The sequence below is a fragment of the Furipterus horrens genome, unplaced genomic scaffold, assembly GCF_987537825.1.
Source record: "Furipterus horrens unplaced genomic scaffold, mFurHor1.1.pri manual_scaffold_5, whole genome shotgun sequence".
Lineage (NCBI taxonomy): Eukaryota > Metazoa > Chordata > Mammalia > Chiroptera > Furipteridae > Furipterus > Furipterus horrens.
The window spans coordinates 171,812,304-171,837,962 of record NW_028327175.1 but is presented as its reverse complement, the minus strand read 5'-3'; the positions used below and the strand labels follow the sequence as shown (position 1 = coordinate 171,837,962).

General features: G+C 37.6%; 1 protein-coding gene and 1 pseudogene across 1 annotated transcript in view; one reads left to right on the top strand and one right to left on the bottom strand.

Moving 5' to 3' along the window:
- The window catches only part of NRG3 (neuregulin 3), a 675,183-nt gene that overhangs the window by 179,713 nt on the left and 469,811 nt on the right, over positions 1-25,659 (bottom strand). The gene's annotated exons all lie outside the window — the stretch shown is intronic.
- LOC150010383 (NADH dehydrogenase [ubiquinone] 1 alpha subcomplex subunit 5-like) lies at positions 21,600-22,027 on the top strand (annotated as a pseudogene).

Below are 25,659 nucleotides of genomic sequence, written 5' to 3'. Positions count from 1 at the left end.
TTCCTCATCTTGTTACTAAAAGTGCTGAGACTTAAATACAGATGATAGGTTTAAAGTATCTGCTCTTGGAATCCACTACACAAATGGTCTTTTACACATATCCACTCCATATTTTGTGGACTGAGGTTTGTTACTGCTACACAAGAAGCTGGTTAACAGATATTACAAAATTAGATACAATTATATTGGATTCAACATTGCCATGTTATCCTTAAATTTTACTTTATTTTAAAACTTTTTTTCTTAAATTGACTTTTCTTATTGATAAAAAAAAATGAAACATTAAATGAGGCAATTTGTATGATCTCTAAACAAAATATTTAAGACACTAAGTGCAAAAAAATTTCAACGAACTTTGTGGGATCTCAAGCTGTTAAGCACTTACTATCTGATTGCTGTTGCTATAAGCATTTGGTATTTTCAAACCAAACAATTTTACTTGGTCAGTGTTAGATCAGCGGCAGTTTTTGTTTTAAGCAAGTTTCCTTTTCTTCATGTTAATAGATAAACAATAACCCCTAGAAAAAGGGTTCAAAGCCATAGGAAATTTAAATAATGACATTTCCCTTTGTTTAGATTGAGCCTTCTCTGGAGGAAATAAAATTCATTTCCTCACGGCAAGGACTAAACTGTGAGAACAATTCACTAGGGTCCAGAAATGTCATTCAAAGATACGAGTAAGAGGAGTGAACTGCGTGATGTCCCCGCTGCTCTGGAAGGCAGCATGCTAGCAGCAAGCCAAATGCTCTACACCAGCATCATCTGTTCCTTCCAACAGTGGCATTCAATGCCCTCTGCTGAACTGTTTCTTGCAGCATTCTTCATAGAACACTTTCAATTCTCTGTCAAGCTTTCTCTTGCACTTGTGATGCTTTGCCTGCCACTATACTTCCCTCTCATCATGTTCTTCACCATCATTCTGGCTCAAGCCAGCTGTATCTCTCACCTGGAATTTTTTACCACAGTAGCCTTCTCTCTGATTTCTCTGCTTTCAACTTTCTCCCCACTTACAGTCTTCCCACACAGCAGCCAGAGAGATCCTGTCAAAACTTAAGTCAGGTCACATCATTCCTTCGCTCAAAAATCTCTCCAGTGGCTATGTCACTCAAAATAGAAGCCAGACCTCTGGCCAAGATGGAGGCTAAGACAGACACACTCAGTCTCCTTCTACAACTGGAAAGGAATACAACTACCTCAAAACAAAAGATAACCAGCAATTACAGGAAATAAAACTACATGGAAGCCCAACATATGAAGTTATAAACCAGTGGTGCTTGTTCAGACGGGTAGGAGGGGTGAAATTGGAACTGGAATGGAAAGGTCGGGTGGCGCTGTTTGTGGTAGCAGTGGGGAAAGAGGCAGGGGGAGCAATCCAGGCTGCAGTCGAGTCCCAGCAGCTCACGACCCCAATGCTGGGGAACACAGTCCCCCTATTGCCTCGGACAGAGAGGCACAGAGGGCAGGGGGATGGATCCCGCTCTCCCAGCTGAAAATAACAGCAGGAATCCATCTTGGATCCCCGCTCCCACACAAAGCGCCACAGCGCAGCAAAAAAGGTTTTTGGACTGCTGCTGGTTGCTGGGTAGTGATGAGTACACAAGGCTCCACCCACTCCAGCCTGCCCAGGAAGCAAAGCAAAACACAAATCTGTCAAAATGAAGCAGACAACGATTGAAATCCCGGTGACGCAGCTCACCAGGCAACAGATGATGAACCTGTCAGACAAACAAATAGAAAACCTTTCAGAGGCTCAGTTCAGAGCTATAGTTTTAAGGTGGCTTACAGAATTAACAAAAGATTTGGAACTAGACAGGGAAGGAATGAAAGCCACTCATACTGAAACAAATGAAAACACATATGAGACAAGTGGTAAGGAATTAAAATCCAGAGATCAAATCAACAAACTGGAACATAGGAAAGGAACAGTCAACCAGTGCAGAGAGAGGAAACAAAAAGTAAGGAAAGTGAGTAGAGGATCAGAAACCTCTTGGACAGCTATAAGAGATAGAACATTTGGATTATAGGATTGCCAGAGGGCGAAGAAGAAGAACTAGAAATTGAAAAATTATTGAAAAATAATGAAGCAGAACTTCCTGAACTTGGGGAAGGAAATAGACTTACAGGTCCAGGAGGCACAGAGAGTTCCAGAAAAACTGGACCCAGGGAGAAACAGTCCAAGACACATTATAATCAAATTGTCAAAAATTAAAAATAAAGAGAGAATCTTAAAAGCAGCAAGGGAGAAGAAAAGAATCATGTACAAAGGGGTCCCAATTAGACTATCAGCTGATTTCTCAAGGGACACCCTGCAGGCAAGAAGGGACTGGCAAGAAATATTCAAAGTAATGAAAATCAAAAACCTACAGCCACGAATACTCTATCCAGTGAAACTGTCATTCAGAATAAAAGGGCAGAGAAAGCGCTTCCAGGACAAAATAAAACTGAAGGAGTTCATTTGATCCAAACCAATATTATATGAGATGTTAAAGGGACTGGTTTAGAAGAAGGAGGATCAAAACTATGAACATTAAAATGAAAACTGCATCACAAGAACCAACAACAGAAGCTAGGGAATGAAAACAAAGGCAAACTAAATAGGCAACGAGAGTGGAAAAAGAACTATAGGTATGGGGAACATACTTGGGGGAGGTCAGCAGGGAGAGGGGAGAGGGAGGGAGATGGTACAGGAATTAAGAAGCATAGTAGGAGGGATTAGAGTAGATAGGGAGATGCTGAGAAGAACTATATGCACAACCAATGGGCATGGACTAAAAGGGGGGGGACAACTGGAGGGAGGGGGACCACCAGGTGGAGGGGAGCAGAGGGAAGGGAAATTGGGACAACTGTAACAGCAAAATCAATAAAACATATTTAAAAAAAATAGAAGCCAAAGTCAGGATCAACTTTTTTTTAAAAACACGTATCCAATTTGTTTCTCCATTAACTCTCTGACTGTACTACTACTGCCATTCTCCCTCTCCCTCATCCAGTCCAACCACCCTGATATCCTAGTGACCTTGCTTACTCAGAAACATTTGACTTCATTAGAGCCATGGACTAGCTGCTCTTTCTGCCCTTAATGATACTCCTTCAGATATCGCTTTTAATGGCATTTTATTAGAGATCATATTACATAAAATAGCCCTTCTATTCTCCCTCACAGCCCATTTTTTACTCCTTAGGATTTATTATTATAGGAAGTATTATTATCATATAACTTTTGGTAATTTTCCCTTCCTTCTCCAGACTGGATGCAAATTTCCACGAGGGAAAGAGCTTCACTTGTGTGTTTATTTGCTACAGCTGCCATAACAAAGTGCCACAAATGGGAGGCTTAAACAGCATCCATGTGTTGTCGCACAGTTCTGGAGGCTGGAAGTCAGAGATCAAGGTGTCAGAGGGGGTTAGTTCCTTCTGAGGGTTGTGAGGGAGAATCTGCCCCATGTTCTATGCTTGCTTTGGGTCATTTGCTGGCAATCTTTGGTATTCCTTGACTTGTATTCACACCCCCGATCTCTGTCTTCATTTTTAACTGGTGTTCTCTCTGTGTGCTTGTTTGTGTCCCAGTTTTCCTTTTTTATAAGGACATTAGTCACGTTTGGTTAGGACCCACCATAATGACCTGATTTTAACTTGATTACCTCTATAAGGACTTGATTCAGTCTCCAAATAAGGTCATAATCTGGGGGAAGTCAAAATTGGGAATTAGTTTTTTTTTTTTTCAATTTATTTAAACTTTTTAAGAAGAGTCCTTCACATTTTTTTTTAAGGGAGAATCTTTTATTTTAATTATTAATTAGTTTGTTTATTTTATTTTTTTAGAGAGAGGGGAAAGGAGAAAGAGAGGGAGAGAAGTATCACTGTGTGGTTGCCTCTCACTAGCCCCCCTAACTGGGGACCTGACATGCAACCTAGTAATGTGCCCTGACTGGGAATCGAACCAGCGACACTTGGCTCTCAGGCCGACGCTCAACCCACTGAGCCACAGCAGCCAGGGCTGGAATTAGTATTTTAATGTATAAAGTTTGGAAACACAATTCAATCTGTAACAACATGTTTTTTATTGATTATATGTATGACATTAAAAAAATAGCTGGTACAAAGTGAGTGCTCCATACATACTTTTTTTTTTTTTTTTTGAGTGAATGAATGAGGTTCATCACAGTAAAATTCAGATCTAGAGCCAATTATACATTAATATTTTTTCAGCTCTGTGTAACCATTTTATCAAATGAAATAACGACTCTAATGATCACTCTTCTTTTTACTGCTATTTTCCTTAATCTTTATACGTATCTTTTATCCATATAAAATTTCATTTTAATTATTTATTTTAACCTGTAGCAACTATTTGCTTGATGCATATTCTATAATATGTTTTGTTAAGCCTTGTTCAGGTAATATAATAATTTTAAAAACTCTCTCCCAAATTCTATGAGCTCAAAATATAGTCTCTAAATCCAGATTCACCTAGCATCTCTGGGTTTCTACCAATTGAACCATTGGAATAAGGACTGGGAGTACAAAATGTTAAAGGCCTATGCCCTAAAACCGTTTTCAGTCTAGGATGAAGAAACGCAATCTCTACCATTGAAAAATATTGAACCACATTCATCGGCAGCCGTCCGTCTCGAGAGACGATGGTGTAGCTTCTTAAGAGTCTATCTGCACCGCCGAGAATGGCTGTGCAGTCCAACTCGGGAGTGACACGGTATCTGTCTCCTCCTGTGTTGAATCGACATCTTGTGATGACGCTGGAGTGTCCTCTCCAGTGAAGCTGAAGCTACAGAGCCTGGGCAGGGTGATATGGAGGGTCTGCTGTTGCCCATGCAGCAGACCCCTCCTCTCTTCGCAGCTGAAGGGTCCAAGGGAAAGACGGAGTCAATACAGCTTGGCTTCAGGTGCGCCGCAGGAGTTGCCGGTGTTGACTACAACGTCAAACCGCCTTAGGAACTCCGGCTCCGGATTTTCTGTCGGGGTTTACTCCCTTAGCCTTTCCCCTGAAGAGGTATGCCGCAAGACAGCGGAGGTTTTTTGGAGTCAGAGTTTTCCTTCTCTGAACCACATTACTGACTAATGATACACACATTTTCTGAAATTGACTTTATAAGGAACATATTTCCTAGTGGTACCTATACAAATGTGGTATGGTAGAAAAAGATATTAGTATTTTAATATATGGGCTTTAATTTTGATTTTGTCTTTTAATAACTATGTATGACCCTAGATAAGTTACTTAACCTTTCTATGTCTCAATGTCATCTACTTAAGAAATAAAATGCATATGATTTATGAATGCTTAAATGAAAAAATATGAGTATACCTAATTTTGTAGTCACTGTTATGAGCCTACTTACCACCCATTCTCTTATCTACTACAATCTTTTCAAGATGTCAATGTACCCAACAAAATTACTTCATTTTTCACCCTTCCTTGTGGCATTTAGGACAGCCATGACACAGTTCTGTTTTATAGCATTGGGATGATTTCTAGGTTGGACTTTCAACAAAGTTCTTTATAAGGGAATAGAATTCACTAATCTTTTGATAAAAAACTAGTCATTTGCTAAATGCCCTCCTCCTCTTTCCACCTGGAGGGTGAATAGTTTAGCCATCCTGCAATTACAAGGCAGCATGAATGAAGATCACAATCATGTGTTCAAATGGTTGAGAATATTTAAAGGATTTCAACCACTGATGACAATGTGTAGTGCTGTACCAGCCCCAGACTCCCTATACCTCTGCATTTTACATCACTTTAGACAAATAAAACCTGTAATTTAGTGGTTTTAATGTTAAATTGGGTATTCTGTTACTTGCTGCTGAACATAATTTTAATTGGTACTACAAGCACAATCTCTCATACATAGTAGGCATGCATTTATGTTCTATTTGTTTATATTTGGACCTCTAACCCAAAAAACAAACTACTGCAGAATTCACTTAATAATAATTTTAGATTTATATTATTTATGACTAGACATCTTTTTTACCAAGAAATGAAGTACCGTCATACCTTGGTACTCATCAGCTTCAGACTCGTCCAACCCTGTACTCATTACATTTTCATGAGAAAAACTGTTTCAGTACTCGGCATCCCTCTCTCACAATGAAACATAGGTCAACACATCAGTCTCACAGTAGTTCCTGGTTAATTCGGCACTCATTTGTTTTGGCACTCGTCATGAGTTCTGGAACAAATTAATGAGTACCAAGGTACCACTATATGTATAAACTATTATGCCCCATTAAATGTAATTCTTTTCACTATTATTTATAGTGTTATTATCATATATGTAAATATACTTATATATATACACTTATATATACTTATATATACACGTATATATATACTTGTATATGTGTGTGTGTGTGTGTGTGTGAGGCCTGTCAGGAAAAAGTTCAGCCATTGTTAACAAAAATTGTTTGTATGACTGAAATGTGTATGCATGAACAATGATGACTTCACTTCACTAGTCAGTGAGGATGGTAGACACCATTAAGTGAGCATGTATACTGTGTGGCTGTTGCATTTCAAATGACTGAGCAAGCAGAGCAACAGATCTTTATCAGATTTTGAGTTAAACTTGAACATTCCTCTGCAGAAACTGGATGATTCAGAAGACTGCAGCTATGGGCAACTGGCAATTGGCAGCTTCATCACAACAACACATCCACTTATGCATCATGTCCTGTGCAGTTTTTTGGTGAAACATCAAATAACCCAGGTAACTCAGTCCCAGTACAGTCCAGATTTTGTGCCCTCTGACTTTTGCTTTTTCCCAAACTAAAATCACCTTTGAAAGGGAAGAGATTTCAGACTATTGGTGAGATTCAGGGAAATATGACAGGATAGCAGGCAGTGATTGGGAGAACTGTGTGAGGTCCCAAAGGTGCCTACTTTGAAAGAGACTGAGGCATCATTGTCCTCTGTACAATGTTTCTTGTATCTTGTATCTTCTTCAATAAATGCCTCTATTTTTCATATTACATGTCTGGATACCTTCTGGACAGACCTTGTATCCACACACACACACACACACATACTATTTTGACATTATTCTCATAACATTTAATTCCTGCTGGTTAGTCTGCTTTTTCAAGAATCTTCTACATTTGAGTTTTTAGCAATCCTTTATGAATTTCCACTAAACAGCCTTCTTCTAATTCTAGTTGATATTGAAGAATAATTATCTTTCAGTAATCCCTCAAAGTGAACTCTATTTGTTCCATACAAATGCTTTCTAATAGATATTTGGAAGGCAGCAGCAGCATCTGCTGCTATAATTCCCCAAATTTCAGAATGCTTAAATTGAATATTTTCTTAATATTGTAGACTGTATTATATTCTCTTTTGGAGGTGCTTCAAGTCTATTTTTTCCTGAATCTTGTACCAAGCTTTCTTGCTATCTCTGTACTTACAACCACAATCCTTCGGTTAGAAAAATTCCCATGAATGTTCTGCTCAATACAGAGCCAACATTCAAGTAATAGTGGTTTCTACCATATTACTAAAAAAGTGATATTCAATTTTCTAAGTTGTTTTGAATCTATAATCCCACCCAGAAAACAAGATAAAAATTTTAGGAAGAAACACTTCTCACTAGTGGTGATGGTGAAGTATAGAACAACTAGAGAGGATTTCTCAACTGTGGGCTATAGAACATCTGTATTAGAATCAGCCAAAGTGCATGTTAAAATGCAAGTTCTGTAAGCGGTATTTTAAATAAACTCCCAAGATTATTCTTAGGAACCTTAGGTTTGACATCTACTAAATTCTCGCTGATATGTGTATGCGTCTATGGTAGTTTAAGAATTAGGCTGAATTAATATTTCTTCTCAGTACTTTTTGTGGTTGACTTTCACATGAACATCGAGGTGAATAAAAACAACTGTCATGTCTTTCTATTTTAAGCATTTCTTTTTTCCTTTTGCTAAAATATTTACACTCTTCTATGTCAATTTTTCTCTTTAGTATACTGGAAATACTCAAAATACATGTTACATTTTTATATTATTTTCTTGCTGCTTCCTCCTCCCAGCTTAGCCATTTTCCCTAATTTCTATCCTTCTATCAGATATTTATAAGACTTTTTAACATTGATTCTCTCTTTTTGCTTGCCCAGGCATGTTTTAATTCCTCTTGTGCCTTACATGTATAAGCAGATATTGGCATTTTTTTCCAGTATGACAACTTATTTTGTAGATCAGCAATTCCTTATGTTCAATCAGGCCACATTAGGAAGACAGTTATTGAATAAGAAAATCCCAGAGGATTGCTGTCAGTTTGTGGAAGCAAGAGCAATGATGCAGTGCCATCAACTTAATTTTATTCCCAGGTATTAAAGGAAAGAGATAGTTAATAAGCATTGATCACCCATTAAGCCAAGTTCTCTATTAAGCACTACCACTCGTGTGTATAAAACTCAAAAGAAGCCTGTGACACTTGAAGATCTATGCTCCAACCTATGTTTTAGAAATTTGATAAATAGAAACAACAGACTGTGTTATTTAACACTGCCTTAACTAACCCCACATTGTTCTTTTGGGGAAACCATCTTTTTTATTTTGCAAAATATGTCTCAATTGGATTTTTTAAAAGTTATTCTAACCTAAGTACAGTTTTTTTTTTATTTGAAATGGGGATTGCAGAGGCCTTTTGGATCCTAAAAGATTAATTATTTTCACTATTATATGAAAGGTGGTTGAAATTATAAACAGAATTATATTCCTAGAGATTATTTCCCCATTTTCTATATGAGAGTATTCAACCTCAATGGGGTTAAATAAATTGCCTAAGATTGTATAACTGATGTTTGAAATTATATTCAAGTTTGTGATTCCAGATATATATTGCATCTCTAAGAGGGATTAAATTAATTTAGTGATGGCAAGATCAGAACTCAAACCCAGTCTTCAGTCTCCATAGAGAGCCCTTGTCCCAGCATAAGTCTCCAACTCCCAAGTAGTTGTTTATATTTGGGTAAGTTCACCACGTAGCAATTCTGCATCAATAGGGCCTAACTGCACAGTCCATCATTGTGCATAATGGGATTTAATTAGAAAGAAACACTAAAGAAAATGTTTTGAAGCAAACAAATGAGGCACATAAAAAGAATCACTCACCAGAACATATTAGCTAACTAGCTTGCCTTTATAACTTTTACCATTGTCTGTGATTTATTTTACTTCACTACTATGTAGAAAATGTACCTAAATTCTCACTTATAATAGATGGTCTTAATTTTTCTCTCTCTCTCTCTCTTTCTCTCTCTCTCTCTCTCTCTCTCTCTCTCTCTCTCTCTCTCTCTCTCTATATATATATATATATATATATATATAGACATATTTCTTCAACTATGGACAAAAATATAGGTTTTCATTATAAATATATAATTGCATTTGTAGCAAACCTTTCTTTAATCTAATGTATTTTACCTCATACATTTAGTTTATAGGTAGATTGGTTTATATTGGTTAATGGTTGGTTATCAACTTGATGAATTGAGCTTTTTTAATTCTCTAATGTCCCTCTTTATTCTGATTCATCCCATTAACCTTATCTTGCACCTCATTAATACTGAGACTCTTTTTTAACTTTATGTTTTTCTTTTCTGCTATTATTTTAAAAATGTACTTGACCAATATTTCTCTCCTATCCCTTTATTTTATTCCTTCAATTATCATTAAAGTGTGTTTCTTTTAAACAACATATGGTTGTGTTTGTTTTCTTAATATCTTTTTGCTTTAAAGGAAAAATTCATATATTCAAATTTAATAACTAGTATGTTAAAGTTAAATCCTTTAGAATTTTTATATTTATTATTTATTTATATTTATATTTTCTTTTTTCATCAGTACTTCCATAAAGATGTTTCAGAGCCCAATATTCTAGATGTTTGGGATAGGTGAGTGATAAAAGCAGGAAAAATCCCTATAAGGCAAAACCAGCATTTTGTGTTCATCAGAACCATGCCATTGTCCTTTTGGACACATATTTCCCAGACTCTCTTGCAGTTAGATGAAGCCATATTGCTGAGTTCTGGCCAATGTAAGAAAAGCTACATACAGTACTGTAGTTCCTGGCCTGTTTAAAGCAAATCTTTAACAGCTCTATAGGAACTGTTAGGTCGAGTCTGAATTCCTAAATGGGGACCTGATCTGCTGTGTGTGTGTGTGTGTGTGTGTGTGTGTGTGTGTTTGTGTGTGTGTGTGTGTGTGTGTGTAGGCCAGTACTCTTCCCCATTTCCACCAACAAACACAATGTTTGACCATAATGGGAGAAATATATCTTCTTTATGTCAAGTGGCAGAAAGTTTGATTCTATTTGCCACATATGATAGTATAATGTGTCGATGTGGCTATAGTGCCCAGTTACTTAATCAAACACTAATAAAATCAGTTGACTTTAAGTAAAGATTATCTTCAGTAAAGTAGATGGGCATTATCTCACAATAGGTTGAAGGTCGTAAGAGCAAAAACTGAGATTTCTCATAGAAGAAAATATTCTTCAAGACTGCAGCATCAATTCCTGACTGAATTTTTAATCTGCAGGCCTGCCCAACAGGCTTGCCAGCCCCTACAATTATATGTCAGTTCTGTAAAATAAATCCCTTATATGTACATATAACCAGTGCTGATTAATGACTAATTCATAAAAATTATATGTCATAATTCTGAGTTATGACATATAATAAATGGCACACATTAAAAATAACTATTATTAATTAATCATTACCAATTAAATAATTAATATTATGTGTGTGCAATTATATAGAAACAGACAAATAAAACCAATACATTCCTATGGCATCTCATCAATGTTAGGATGAAATAATGTTTACTAAACTGATGTTATTTGAGGATCTGCTGTATATACAATTATTTCAAAATAGCTAACTTATCTTCAACCTTCACTTTTTAAGTTGGCTGGAGACATAGGATTTAATAGGTAATGCTAAGCCCCTGTATGGGATATAGATATGTATATGTGTATTCATATGTATGCATGCATGTACATATGTGTATATCCTATTGATATTTCTCTGCAGAACTTTGACACAGATTTTTGTAGCAAGGTTAGGATATTAGTTTTTTTATGGAAGTTATAACAAATTATTACAAATAGGATGGTTTAAAATAATTATTCTTTCAAAGTTATAAAGGCTACAAGTCCAGCCCTGGTCTGTGTGGCTCAGCTGGTTGGGCATTGTCTTTCAAACTGAAAGGTCACTGGTTTGATTCTCAATCAGGGCACATGTGTGAGTTGTGAGTTTGGTCCCCAGTTGGGGTGAGTGTGCACAACTAATCCATTTTTCTCCCTCACATTGATGTTTCTCTCCCTCTCTCTCTCCCTCCCTTCCCCTATCTAGAAAATAAATAAAGCAATAAATAATTGATAAATAAATAAATAATAAAGAACAAAGGCTAGAAGTAAAAAATCCAGGTGTCAACAGGCCACACTCCTTTAGAGGCTCTAGGAAGGAGTCCTTTCTTGCCCCTTCTAGCTTCTAGTTGTTGCCAGCAATCCCTGGTGTTTCCTGGCTCATGGCAGCATAACTCCAAACTCTGCCTCTATTATCATATGAACTTTTTTCCTGTGCCTCCTTTAAGTCTTCAAATCTCTCTCTCCTTATGAGGATACTATTCTCAGAACTTGGGGGACATCTTATTCCTTTATAACCTCATTCTAACTTGATTATATCCACAAAGACTCTATGTCTGCCTACATTCACAGTTAGTTACCAAGGCTTCAACATATCTTTTTGGGAAACACACTTAAACTCATGATAACGTAACAATAAGCATACTCTGATTAATACAGAAATAGATACCACACAGAATTTATCAACACTAATTTCTGGCTTGCTCTTATTCACTAAAGTTATCTTCAACCCTCACCATTTTAAACTGGCTGGAGGGAAAGGATCCAAGAAAGAATATTCAGTCCCTGTGTGAAGCAGAGGACCCTCAATGACACAAGAAAGAAAGAGAGAAAAAAAAAAACCTTGTTCCCTTAATCCACTGAGATTAGAGGGTTTTTTTTCTTACAGAAGTTAGAATTTCTTCTTTAATAACTGTTTTTGTGCCTTTCATATTCTAGAAGGGCAAGATAAAAAGTTATTAAAAGACATAAATTATACATCAGGTTTTATTAAATCTAAAACACTATTGATTGCAAATCCTGACATCATTTGAGCCCTAAATTGAATGATCTGTTATAGATCATAGGTAATATTCACATTTTAGAGATGTTAAAGTGTATATTTAAAAACATGTGTACATAAGAACATGTGTTTTAGGGTGGGTGAAATATGTGCTTGTTACAATGTGGTAAGTACTACTGGAAATTAAGCAGGAAAAGAGGATCCAGGATGGTGTTGGTGAGGTGTGGAAGGAGAGTTATAATCTTAAGAAGTCATCAGAGTGAAAATAAAGCCATATGAGCAGGACTTGAAGGAAATAAAGGATATAATTATGTGAATATTTGAGATAAACTGACCTATGTTTGTCAGTTTCATGCAGTTACTATTTGTCCCTTTACAGAAAGATTTGCCAGTTCCATTGTGCAGGAATACTGTACTATATTTAGAAAATTTGTGATTCATCAGTATGGGTTAGAAATCCTGAAATTCTTTATGTGCATATGATAATTTTTGAACAAATGAATAAATATATTGAAGTAATGAAAAATGTGTTTTTCATTGTTAGAGAAAGAAGTTATGAACAAAGAAAGGAGGAAGGTTAGAATGAATCCTGTGATGCTGAATTGGAATTGAGAAATCAGTATGAACTCAAGATTTCTAAACTATAAATATAGATAGGTATAAATAGGCATAGAGTGATATTTAGAAGTATGTTCATTAAATATTTAAAAATATTTATTTCTGAATTATGGGATTTCAAGAGATATTTACTCTTTTTATATTACCGATGTGTATACTTTTATATACATATATGTGATTAAATTTCATCATATCCATATAGCATTACATAAAAACAATAACATTAAAAATTTTTTAAACTGTTAGTAACTTAAAATGGAAAGATGACTTATAAGAGAGTTTTGGAAAAGAAAAACAGCAACCATATAATTCAATAATATCTACATTTTTATGCTGACATACAGTAGAAAAAAGACTGAAAGATAAGGTGCTTATTTATTACTTATCACTTGGTGATGGGATTGTAGATGATTTTTAAATGCTTCTATTTATTTTCCAAATTTTATACAATGAACCCATGTAAATATTATAAGCACAGAATGCTATTTGAAAACTTCAGTCTGCATTTATTTTGTGGTCTAATTGCAGTGGAAGTTTGACATATGGTATCAAGTTTCTAAGCTTTAATAAAATGACAGTTTATTTAAAAATTCTATCTTCCATATCCAATAAGCATTCATTACTAGCTGAATATTAAAATACCTTACTATTCCTGTTCTGAGAAAAAAGGTCATTTTCTCAGATACTATAGTATAGATTTGACTAATTAAAAATCAAATTTAAAATATGTGTCATTGTAAATCCCCATGTATCTTTCACTGTGGATGGATCTCAGCTATTGGGCAGAATATGTAGACTCTAAAAGGAAATATTATTTTGTTAAAATAGAGATTAAATACACCTGATTCTAGGGTGTTAATAAATATTCATAACTATTTTTTTCATACACTGTGGTACTTTTTCTGTTTTAAATTTTTTAATCAAAAACAAATTAATGATCAGATATGTAGTAAGATGTAATACATTTTACATCTTAACTCAATTTTCCACCTTGCCCCACCTTCTCTAAATTGTGTTAAACATGAATTGGTCATCATGAAATAAACCTAAGCTCCCTAACTCTCATTTCACTATAAAGAGATGAGTGTCTATGATTGCACACAATAAGATGTTTTAAAGTGCCCTCTTTGAATGTCATCAGGAATGTCATCTTTCTGTCTCTGTAGAACTTCCCCTCGGAAACATAGAGTTACCAGGTACCTGACTTATTTTAATATTCCTATAAATATGACAGCTAGCCAGCCTCAGCCATGCTCTTATTTTGTGAGGAGTGAAACAAAGGAGGGAGACTATAAGAATTATGGGGCTCTGTGATGCTGGGCAAAATGCTTAATCATTCAGAGCTAAGGTGTTAACCCAGGGATTCTGATTCCAGGTCAGCATCCTCCTTTTAAATTTCTTCATTCTGTTTCCTTTGATACTATTTAACACTTAATGTTCTTCTATACTTCATTCAAAGCCTATATTTTTAATATGTGTAATGGAACCAAACATGAATATGGAGAATGTTATTTTGGAACATGCTGATTCTGTTTGGAGACAATTCATATAAAATTTTCTGTTTTCAGCTTCCTGGGAATATGGCCATTGGAAAAGCATGGGGTGAACCAAGCACAGGGGATTGAGAGCTGTTTGCTGAATATCTCCTCCCAATCTGACATTGAGACCATATAATTCTGTGATATGGGGGAGTGTGTGAAATGTTTCTAACTGTAACTACCAAAGGTCGTCGTCGTCGGCAGCCGTCCGTCTCGAGAGACGATGGTGTAGCTTCTCAAAAGAGTCTATCTGCACCGCCGAGAATGGCTGTGCAGTCCGACTCGGGAGTGACACAGTATCTGTCTCCTCCCGTGTTGAATCGACATCTTGCGATGACGCTGGAGTGTCCTCTCCAGTGAAGCTGAAGCTACAGAGCCTGGGCAGGGTGATATGGAGGGTCTGCTGTTGCCCATGCAGCAGACCCCCCCCTCTCTTCGCAGCTGAAGGGTCCAAGGGAAAGACGGAGTCAATACAGCTTGGCTTCAGGTGCGCCGCAGGAGTTGCCGGTGTTGACTACAACGTCAAACCGCCTTAGGGACTCCGGCTCCGGATTTTCTGTCGGGGTTTACTCCCTTAGCCTTTCCCCTGAAGAGGTATGCCGCAAGGCAGTGGAGGTTTTTTGGAGTCAGAGTTTTCCTTCTCTGATGTGCCCTGACTGGAAGATCGAACCAGCGACACTTAGCTCGCAGGCCGACGCTCAATCCACTGAGCCAAACCAGCCAGGGTTAACTACCAAAGGTAGAGCCCAGGAAACTAGATAAGAAAAAGGCAAAGTTGATGAAAGAATAAGATGCTTCCTGAGAAAAGAGGACAGCCTCTTTATCATGCTGCAAATCCTTCTAAATAACACATTTTAATAAATTCTTAATACTTCAGGAAACAAAGGAAGATCAGACTAAAGATAGAAATCATAGCTCTAAACAACGAGAGAACTTCAAAACACAGCAGTGGATCCAAGAGTGTTTATAACATGTGCTCCCTGACACAAGGAGGACCCAATTAGTAACAGGAGTCCTGCAGGGGGTGCTGCTGAGAGGGACTGAATGCTCAGTGACCACCCTGCCCACCCCCTGACATTGGTATGAACAAGTGAGTTTCTTGTCAGGTAGGAGAAATAAGGATGGACACCCATCAGAGGAACATGGCAGCACTTGGGGTGGTTGATGGAATTCAGTAGGAGAGAAGACCACCATATTGAGAGGACTAGGCTGGCTATTTGTGATGTTTCTTCTGCTTGTTAATTTTTACTTTTTTTATTAGTTCAGTTTTTCTTCAAATGCCAAATAATTCTTGGCTGTTTTTATTTGCAATTCCTAATTATTCTATGGCACAGACCAACAGTGGTGACCTGGAGGATAGTACAATCGTTTTCTCCAGGGGAATAGTCCCTTAGGACCAATGCCAGAGAAAGAAAAAGGTCAATGGTAAGAAGAGGCTTGATATTGGTCATACCAGTGAAGTTCTTTTTTCTATAAACTTAAGTTGTTCCATGGCTAAGGACAGATGAAAAATTAGTGGCTTCAGTAATTAGGAACAGAAAAGAGCTGAGATTAGCAAAAAAGGCATAGCCTGAGAGCCAAGAACTCCCCTTTAGGAGAGCATGGCTCTCACTCTCTGTAAGAGCAAATACATAAAGTTGTAATAATAATTGATTATCTGAGCATGGGCTACCCAGAATGACAGAACTACCATTTATAGTCGCTGATCTATGCTTTTTTAAAATGTGCACTGCATCACACTGCGGTACAGACAAAGTAACTGGCTTTATTGCTTTTAACAACCTGGCATTATCTCCATTCTGGTGTGAAGCAGATTGAAAGACAAGAATATTATATCAGCCATACTTTTCCTCTTATCAGTTCTCGATCTTCAAAATAATATACTCAAACTTCATCCATTCACTCCTTGCAAATAACCTGATCTGGAGAAACTGAAACAGCTTAAAGATGAAAAAGTTTACAATTTATATGCCATATCTTATGATGTTTTAGGCACCATCAAGTGTTACACCCAGGTATGGCAGTGTTACTGCAGTGGTGCACTGGTAAGCTGGAGGATCTTTGAATTTGGACCTAGACTTGTCTGCTGGAGTGGGGTATGTGTTGGAGGTTCAACTTCAGTTGCTGCTGCTGGGAGGCTATCCAGGAGGGCAGGTGGAACATGGATTCCAGAAAGTATGATGTTATTAGGCAACTGGTGAGAGGCCAGGCAAACAAGTGGCCTCAGAGAAGTCCAAATAGGTGGGAAGATGGCATACAGCTATGAACAGCAATATTCAGAAATACAGGCAGGCAAACCCTGTTAGCAGCATCTGTCAATGGATAACAGTAGCTTACTCAGGTACTGGGTCTGGGTCAGAATTAAGACTCCTTATCTTCTCAGGCTATGGGAGCAAAATAGTACCCCAGTCCTAAAATGTTTGAGCAGAATGTTACTCAGATCTGTTTAAGTTCCACATTAAAAAGGAGTGAGTAAAACTAAAAATTGATAGATGACTTGGGTGGAGGGTCTAGCAAAAGTCTGTACATTACTAGGCATTAGGTGCTTGTTGTCTTGTCAGCTTCCTGAATTCAATGTTAACAAGAAAGATTAAAAGTCAAGCAAATTTTAGAATAAAGAGCATCTTCTTTCTAATAAAATGGTATCCCTGACATCTAAGTAATTCAGCTACCAGAGCTCTAATGAGATACATTTGCAGCACTGGCAGTGGAAGGAGCCTTGATTGACAAGGAAGACAGGAAAGGAGAGAAATGGTCTTCTTGGATCTGGTGCTGAGCACAGGTTGGTATTTGCTTTGTGAAAAGGTTATGGGGTTGTGAAGACATTGTAATCTGGACTTTCATGTGACCTCTTTGTATGCAGAGGCAATGACACCTATGATGTTCAATACACACACACAAACACACAATTGAATAATTTTAATTTTTGTCTTATCTTAACATATTCCTTTAGAACTTTCTCACATTATTACATATTTTTTTCCAAATGAATACTTTTATCATGGTAGGATGATGTTCCATCATATGGTTGCAAAGTTATTTATATTTAAAAATCCCCTCTCATGGCACATTTTTACGAGATGTGCTATAATAAATGACTGCAATATTATGACACTCTTGCCTATAGATCTATGGCCTCATTTCCATTTCTCAGCATGGGAATTACTGAGTTATGAATATAGATTCCTTTAATATCCTCATATATTAAAATTGCTATATACTGCCCATTTGCTTTCCAAAAAGTTATGCTAAGTGGTACTCCCACCTTTTAGAGCATATAAAGGATAAGGAATTTTCAGTAGGGTTTAAGGGAAGCAGTGCTTAGGCTAGTCAGAAATAACATGGAAGAATATTTAGACTGAAATGATTTCAGTTATGAGTCTGAGACCTTTGCTCCAGATTCCATTTAAGGCATTACTGAGGAGGTCCCCATCTCACAGACTAGCTCCCCTAGATGAGTCTGAAGTAGGGTCAGAGCATCTGTATCTTGGGAAGGGCCATGTTTTGGTAGAACTTTAATTTTTTTTATATTCCCAATGGTAGTAATCCAATTTGGACTTTTATAACACAATGTTCTTTAAGAATCACTCCAGCACCTGCTTCTTCTAATGAACTGTAAAGGGAGAATATAAGAACTATCATGAAACATCCAAGAAGCAGGCCTTTCTGTATATGAGATGGAAAACAAAATAATTTGGACACCCACATCGGCAAATATTGGGTTGGTCAAAAAGTCTGTTTAGTTTTTTCCATAAAATAAAAGACACTTGTTTTATTTTCACCAATAACTTTATTGATTTGGATATTTTGAGCATGTCAGCTATCTCTCGTATGGTGTAACATTGATTGTTCTTAATTAATGTCTCAATTTGATCGCTATCAACTTCATCTGGTCTACCCGACCATGGAGCATCATCCAGCAAGAAATTTCCAGCCTGAAATTCACAAACCACTTTAAACACATTGGATCAGTCACAGCACCTTCTCCATCCACTGCCCAAATCTTTTTGCATTTCAGTTGCATTTTTACATTCCTTGAAATAATAAAGCATAATACAAGTATGCTAAAAATGTTGTGTATTTTCTTCCATCTTTACTGTTAAAATGGCTACCCAAAATTTCACCAATTTTGATGCTTTTAAAAAATGCATGCTAATATGACAGCTTTCATATTAATCTAACAAAATTGTTTTGAATGATGTTCAAGACAACTAAGCACTCCTAGAACCATCATACAGAAAACAAACAAACAAACTTTCTGACCAACCCAATAGATCCTCTCTTAAAGAAAATTGTGGTGCTCTTATTTCAGGGAGGTATAGAGTATAGAGGGCACATGAGGCTTTGAACAGCAATGCTGAATCCAGTCCTGGTTTTACCCCTCTTCCAGTTGCACAGCATTAGGTGAATTTCTTCTCTCAGAGACACAGACTTCTAATGATAATCTCTTAATAGTGTTACATAAATATGCTAAAAACAAAACAAACAAAACCTTGTATTTCCATAAAATGCCATATAGAGTAAGATGTCTTCTATGATTCTTTCTAATTAAATAATTATCTGCACCTTGATCTTGATAGTTCATTACAAGAGGTGGTGGGTTCCTTTTGGTTATTATTATTTTATTTACTAACTATGTGTCACCAGTCTCAGAGTTCTGATCTCCCTCTTATAAGTTAAGTTGCCTTCCTGTTTATCTAAAATGTTACTGAATCCCCTAGCTCAGAGATGCTTTGGGGGACCTGTCCAGTTCAGTTAAGACATTCTGCTTGGGTCTTATGTCTTTATGCCCTCACTGATCCTGGTGAAAACCAATTAATCTCAGTGAACAGGTTAACAAAGCATACATATTAGATCAGTTAGCAAACTCCAAAGCTCCCAGAAATGAGGGAAGTATATATATGTAAGTCTAGAGTTAGGTATAAGGCAAAAAAACAAGCAGTGGGTTCTCTCACTAACATATAGGCATTCAAATTCTATTTGTTTTACAAACACTAGTCCAGTAAAACAGAATCTATCAGCAGAGTCTGCCTAGGGATCCATCCATCTGCAACTCCTACCAGAAACTTGAATGCAACTGTGGGTTTCTTCTACTATGGTCCTGTGCTGACTCTTCTTGCCCCATAACTTGAACCCAAACTTCACATGTCAGTTTGCTTAAATGGGTCCCTTCAACTCTATTTACTGTACCTGGTAGAATTCACTTAATTTTTTTTTTTGTGTGTGTGTGTGTGTGTGTCAATACAAGTAAGTTGGCATAAGCACATTTAGAACCAGAATATAGCTTCAAATGAGGCTTTGAAATTACAAAAGATTCTTATGTGCATTGTTGTTTTCAAGTTTTATAACCAGTTATAGATGCATAATATTATACATGTAGGTGAGAAAACCACACTGAATAAATAAAAAGGCTATCTATCTAACATGTGGCCAAGCTAGGATTTTAACTCAGAACTTCTAAATCCAAATTTTCTACTTTTTCTAAACTATCATGTTGTCAGTTATCTTGTATCTTGAAAAGCAGTTCACAAATATGTTTAGATTTGTTCTGTGGTTTCCACTGAAATAAAATATTTAGCCCCTGCCCTAGAAGGAAAAAGTAATCTGTTAATTATTCAGTTAAAGTCAGAACATTTTGTCTTTCCACCTAAGACTAAAGACTGTGTTTCCCTGACTGGAACTGACACATTGAAGATGCTTCACCAGAGCAAAGGAGAGCAGACCAGCTCAGCACAGACCAAACCAGACTGGTATGGGATGGAGCAGAACAGACCATGAAGGAGCAAAATGTAGCTGTCTAGCTGGAAAAGTGGCCTGGCTTCAGGGTACATTGTCCCAAGGCCATCTGACCATAGGGCCACCTGACCAGTGCTGTTTTACAGCTGTGCCATGTCACAATTGAGCTGTTTGCACTCAATAAAGTTTCCTTCTTCACCGCACCCTAAATTAGGGATTCATGTTGCTGTTTCATTGATGTCAGTGCTCTTCTGTTGACATTCCATGGCGATGAGGATGGGGCTTTTAAGCAACAACTCAATGTCCTGACCATTTGGAAACCAACATATATGGCATCTGGCACCTGCATGAGCCCTTTATGCTCAAGTTATTTTCCCAGGGTGCCTGAGGATCTCAGCTCCTCGTGCAATCTTTCCAAGGTGCTCTCCCAGGAGACAAAGACACTGAGTATCATGCTCTAGAACCTGCATACATGGTCCACCAAAAAATGCATCCCTATAAGGATTCCCTCCAGCCTTATTGAAATGGACCATACTGGATATTGTTAACTAATACCTGAGTTAGAAGAGATAATTAATTTAAGTAACACAGACATTTACTTAACTGGCCTACTCAAGGTCACCTGAGAAGTCCCTTGTGTAATCCAGAAATGTACATATACTCAAACTGTAAAAATACATTGCAGACTCATTGCAAATTCAGATTTATTGCATCCTTTGGCAAATACTATTGGAGGGTTGAATAATCTTCAATCTTTCAGTGAGGCTTTTATCAGGTGGCTTTTCCTTAGCCTCACCAAGCACCCACATGCCTGGAAACAAGATTTCAGCCCTCTTTTTTCCTATCTTATCTGTCCCAAAAGCTGAGTGAGAGCAGATAAATAGCCATATCTTCTTTATCCCCTAAGAAATCTTCTATTAATCCACTTAAAATATTTATTAAATGCTTATTTTGTTGCTACTCACTGTATTAGACACAGGAGGTGTCAGAAAATGGAGGCAGCTAGAATGCCCACCTGGACTTTTGACATATGCAAATTAACCACATGCAAATCAACCTGATCCTAGCCCCTCCCACAGGAAATGCTAATAGCCTTAGCTGGTTCCCAGAGGAAATGTTAATGGACCTATGTTAACGAATCTGGTGGGGGGAAAGAAAAAGATGTAAATGACCTACTAAATATGTTGATAAGCAAACTCACCCTCACCAAACTCTGTGTTTGGCAAGTATAAAAAGGCACCTGCAGAAGTTCAGGCAGGTGTCTACTACAGGCCCTCAAGGTGCACTGGGAGTCTCCATTCCCCCTTCCCTTGCTCCTATGGGCCTTTGAGTTCCTCCAGGAGCTTCCTCTCTCACCCCCTTTCCCCTTTGTTCCATCAATAAGTCCATTGTTTAAACCTAGAGTGGTCTCTAGGTGATTACTCAGAGCAAGGATACTTGACAGGAGGGAACACAATAGTCATGTTTCTCCCTTCATGGGAAAGACAGACAGTAAACAAAAATCAAGAGGGTTTCGCGTACTCTGGTCTTTGGCTCTGTCATGGCGGGTTTGCTAAAGAAGGGTTCCCAAGAAAGAATAGAACCCTGCGACCTTGTCAACAGGTTAAAGGAGTACGGACATTTCTAGCCCAGAATTTCCACTCATCATGAGCTTCTGAGACAAGAGCGGTATCTAGTTTGTTGAGGCTGAGAATATTGTACACAAACATTCTCAATGTTCTTGAGGAAATCCCTAAAAATGCAGCATATAGAAAGTACACAAAACAGATTACAAAGGAGAAGTTGGATATGGTTAAAGCGGAACCAGATGTTAAAAAATTAGAAGACCAACTTCAGTGTGCCCAAATAGAAGAGGTGATTCTTCAGGCTGAAAATGAACTAAGTCTGGCGAGAAAAATGATACGATGGCAACCATGGGAGCCTTTAGTGGATGAGCCTCCTGCCAACCAATAGAAATGGACAATATAATTATCATCAAATGATTTATGTGTTGAAGGGAAACTGATGTAATTAGATGTTCTGTTATATCAAAAATATTTCCATATTATTGACATCTAAAATCAAGAAAAATAATGGAGAGCATATTTAGGAGACTTGTTAAAACTGATGATTATGGTAATAGGAAAATCAGTTTTTGTGAAAGCATTCATTCAAATTATTTTAAATATTATATTTTTTAAAACAGAGGTTCTATAATATTTAAAAATTAATTGGAAAAAATTCTATATGTTTCAATGCACAGGCCATATATTTGATAGGTAAAATATTTTTAGTAGTGTCTCTAACACATTTGGTTTTTTTATTATGAAGAAACCATAAAGAAACTTATTATTGCTTAAACAAATGTATAGGTCACTGTTTGAAGTGAAGTAGTAAGAGTAAAAACCATTAAATTACAATTAATTGTACAGTTGAGGAAACTGATTTTGTATTTGAAAGAAAGATTTCTTATTTACAGTGGTAGTTGGGAAATTTAAAATTTTGTCTCATTTAAGGAAATTAGCTTTCTGATATATGAAGGCTTGTGGCAGTTCTGTACAGGATGGTGATGGAAACCCTACTGTTTGTGGGGAGAACTTTGGGAAACTGAAGCAGCAGATACTGAATGGGCACATCCATGTGCTACACTTATGTCAATCAAATGTCAAGATCTTGAAAAAAATTAATGACCCTCAACCCTAATGGAAGAACAAATCTGGAAGATATCATGAAAAACCCATGACCCAGTAGGAACTAAGGCCTTACAGCGAGCCTCCCTGTGGTGACATGGGCTGCCAGGTAATAAAGACAATGGAAAACCTGGGATTTAAGCAGGCTGAGATCTGCGAGTCACTAATAGAAAGCAAATATGACAAAGTGATGGGAACCTACTTGATCTTAAGTACCACAAAAAAACAAGAAAAGGTCATGCCCCTCTCCTGATCCCAACAGCCAAAGACCTTCTCCATCAGAACAGAAGACCAAAGAGCCTGCCAGTCCTCAAGCCAGTCTGGAGTCAAGGAGTGCCACTCCTAGCCCAGACCTTTAGAGTAGTCCTGGGGGCTGCCCCTTCACCCGCAGTAGCAGCAGCAGCAGCAGCAGCAGCAGCAGCAACAGCACAGCTCCAGAAGGAACCAACAACAAAACCTCCCTCCAACCTGGGCAGCCTGACCCTCTGACCAGAGCCAGAGCCAGAAGGGGGTAGCTAGAGGAATTTTCAGTTTCCTATCAAGACTCATGTGCTTGTAGGCTATCCACTAACAAGTGACATCTCAAAAGGACAAGCGTGAAGCCAATATAATTTTCTTATTTGTGGATAGCAAGGCAGAGCCACAGTCAAATACTCTGGGGAGGTCAATCCGCACTCTCTGCATGTTAAATGCCAAACCTGAAGGTGCTGAGCTCCAGGGAGGCCAGCCACATGATGTGGAAGATGATCCAGAGAGGCTGGATGCAAATAGCTGCAGGTAAGAGTGGTGCCAGAAATACATGCTGTGTGTGCAAGGACCCTGGGCGAGACCAGCTGTCAGCAGATCTGTGCAAACTGCCATAGTGTGCTCTGCATGAGATTTCATCAGGAGATTTCATCTTATCTGACTTTAGAGGTTGGCCTGGAGCCCCCCAGGGAGTTGAGAGGAAAGGCTGCCTTCACTGGGGGTTTGCCTCTCAGCCACTGCATGAATAAAACTTCAGACACTGAAATGTCTTTTTTGGAGGGGAAATGGGGGGCTTTCTCCCTCCCCTGCTCTTCTTTTCTCCCATATTTGTGGAGGTTCTTATTAAAGTATGTGGTTCTTTCAAATTTTGCAGTAATTTTGATGCTCCAGGAAAATAAATGAAGTCAATATTCCAGACCTAGTGGTTTCCCACATTTTTTGGACAGCTCTAGTTCAATTAGATGTTAATGGAAATTATAGAAGAAATACTCCAACACAAAGAAGTTTCAGGAATATGAGTTACAATGTTAAACTGTTTCTTACTATAGAACTATTCTGAGATTCTAATATTTGACTGCAATTCATGACTCTCCTAGAAAAAGAGGTTCTAGCTTCTGTCTCATTGACAACTCAAAAACAAGTCATGGAATAAGATTTGGAAAATACAATGTTAACATCAATGCCACCTTTATTTTGATTGAAGACCATCATGAGTTAGTATGGAGCTCAACTCTCTAACGCGAAATGTAAACACATTTGTGGGCTTGTGGATTAGAGCTTGGTTTTATTTATGGTCACCTGCCTTCATTTGTCCACCCAGAAGTAAATTTCTCATTGACTGGGCACATTGATCAACCATTATTTACAACCTTTGCACAGTCCTGTAGACAAACTAATCAAAATTCAACTTTGAATAGCCTTGAATTAGAATAATTTACTAACATAAAAGTAGTTGGTTCTGCCAAAGTTATTAATTCAATGTTAACAGTAATCATGCAAACAAACCTAAGGTATCTAGATGTGTTCATCTCTAGGTTACTCCTCAGACTCCAATATATAATCGAAATTAATTCCTTTTATCCATCTGCTTTCATGGCTTTCAGAAGCTTTTTCTCCACTTCTCAAACCATGGCTAAATACCTGGAACGGTACCCTAGATGTTACCATGACACCACTGCACACTTCAACTTGGCTTTAAGGCTCAACTTAATCTGACTCTAATTTATCTACTCAGCTTTATAATCTCTATGCCTCAAAATATTTAATAAGTCAGTCTCATCTTATTGCTAACTAAGTATCTTTAAGGTTTGTTTAAGTGCTTCCACAACCAGGGTCCATTGTCTTCTCTCTGATCCTACAAATCCCAAATGAAATTCAATTGTTATAGAAAACCATCTCTGACGATTCCATTTTGGCGGATAATAAAATGGTGACTCAAAAAGTTCAATTATTTATTCAAGGTCAGCGATCTGATACGGGCCAAGGCAGGGTAGAAATCGAGGAGTGCAGAACTCCAAAACCCTGCTCTTTCCCTCTGTACTGTGTGTGCATTTATCAGGTCCTTCCTTTACAGTCACTAGAGTTGTAGTCAGTAAAAACTACAAGACTTTTTAGCCCTATCAAGGAATTGAATATAAAAAGCAAAGTAAAGAAATTGAGTCTGAAATCCTGTTAGGAATGATAAGATAGCAAACCAAGGCAAGGAGGAGGAAGGATATATTTCCCACCCATGGACACAGGAGTCATTGAAATTCAATGTATCTCTTGCATTAGCTAGGGTAGAAAGCCTTTGAAACTTTTGTCATCCCAAGGCCTAAAAGGTTCAAAAGGGCCCATATGGCCTAAAGGAAGAAGGCTCTTAACATATTTGGGTATTCACACCCCCACCCTGGAAAGCTGGCATCACTTTTACCTATAAATCAATATGTAACTTATTTACCCTCCTCCATCCCTCTAACTATGTAATTCCTCAGAACAAAGTACTCACTCTCTGGACACCTGGCCTCCGGCCACCTCACTCTTGCTCTCACCACTTCTTCCTTTGCCATCTTTGCTTTCTCCCTTCTCCCCCACTGTAGCTGGGCCTATTTTCTTCCATGAGAACAGATCACCAATAAACCCTGCTTGCAGGCTAAAATATTCACTGATCTGTAATTCCTTACTGCATAGGCAAGAAGAACTGAG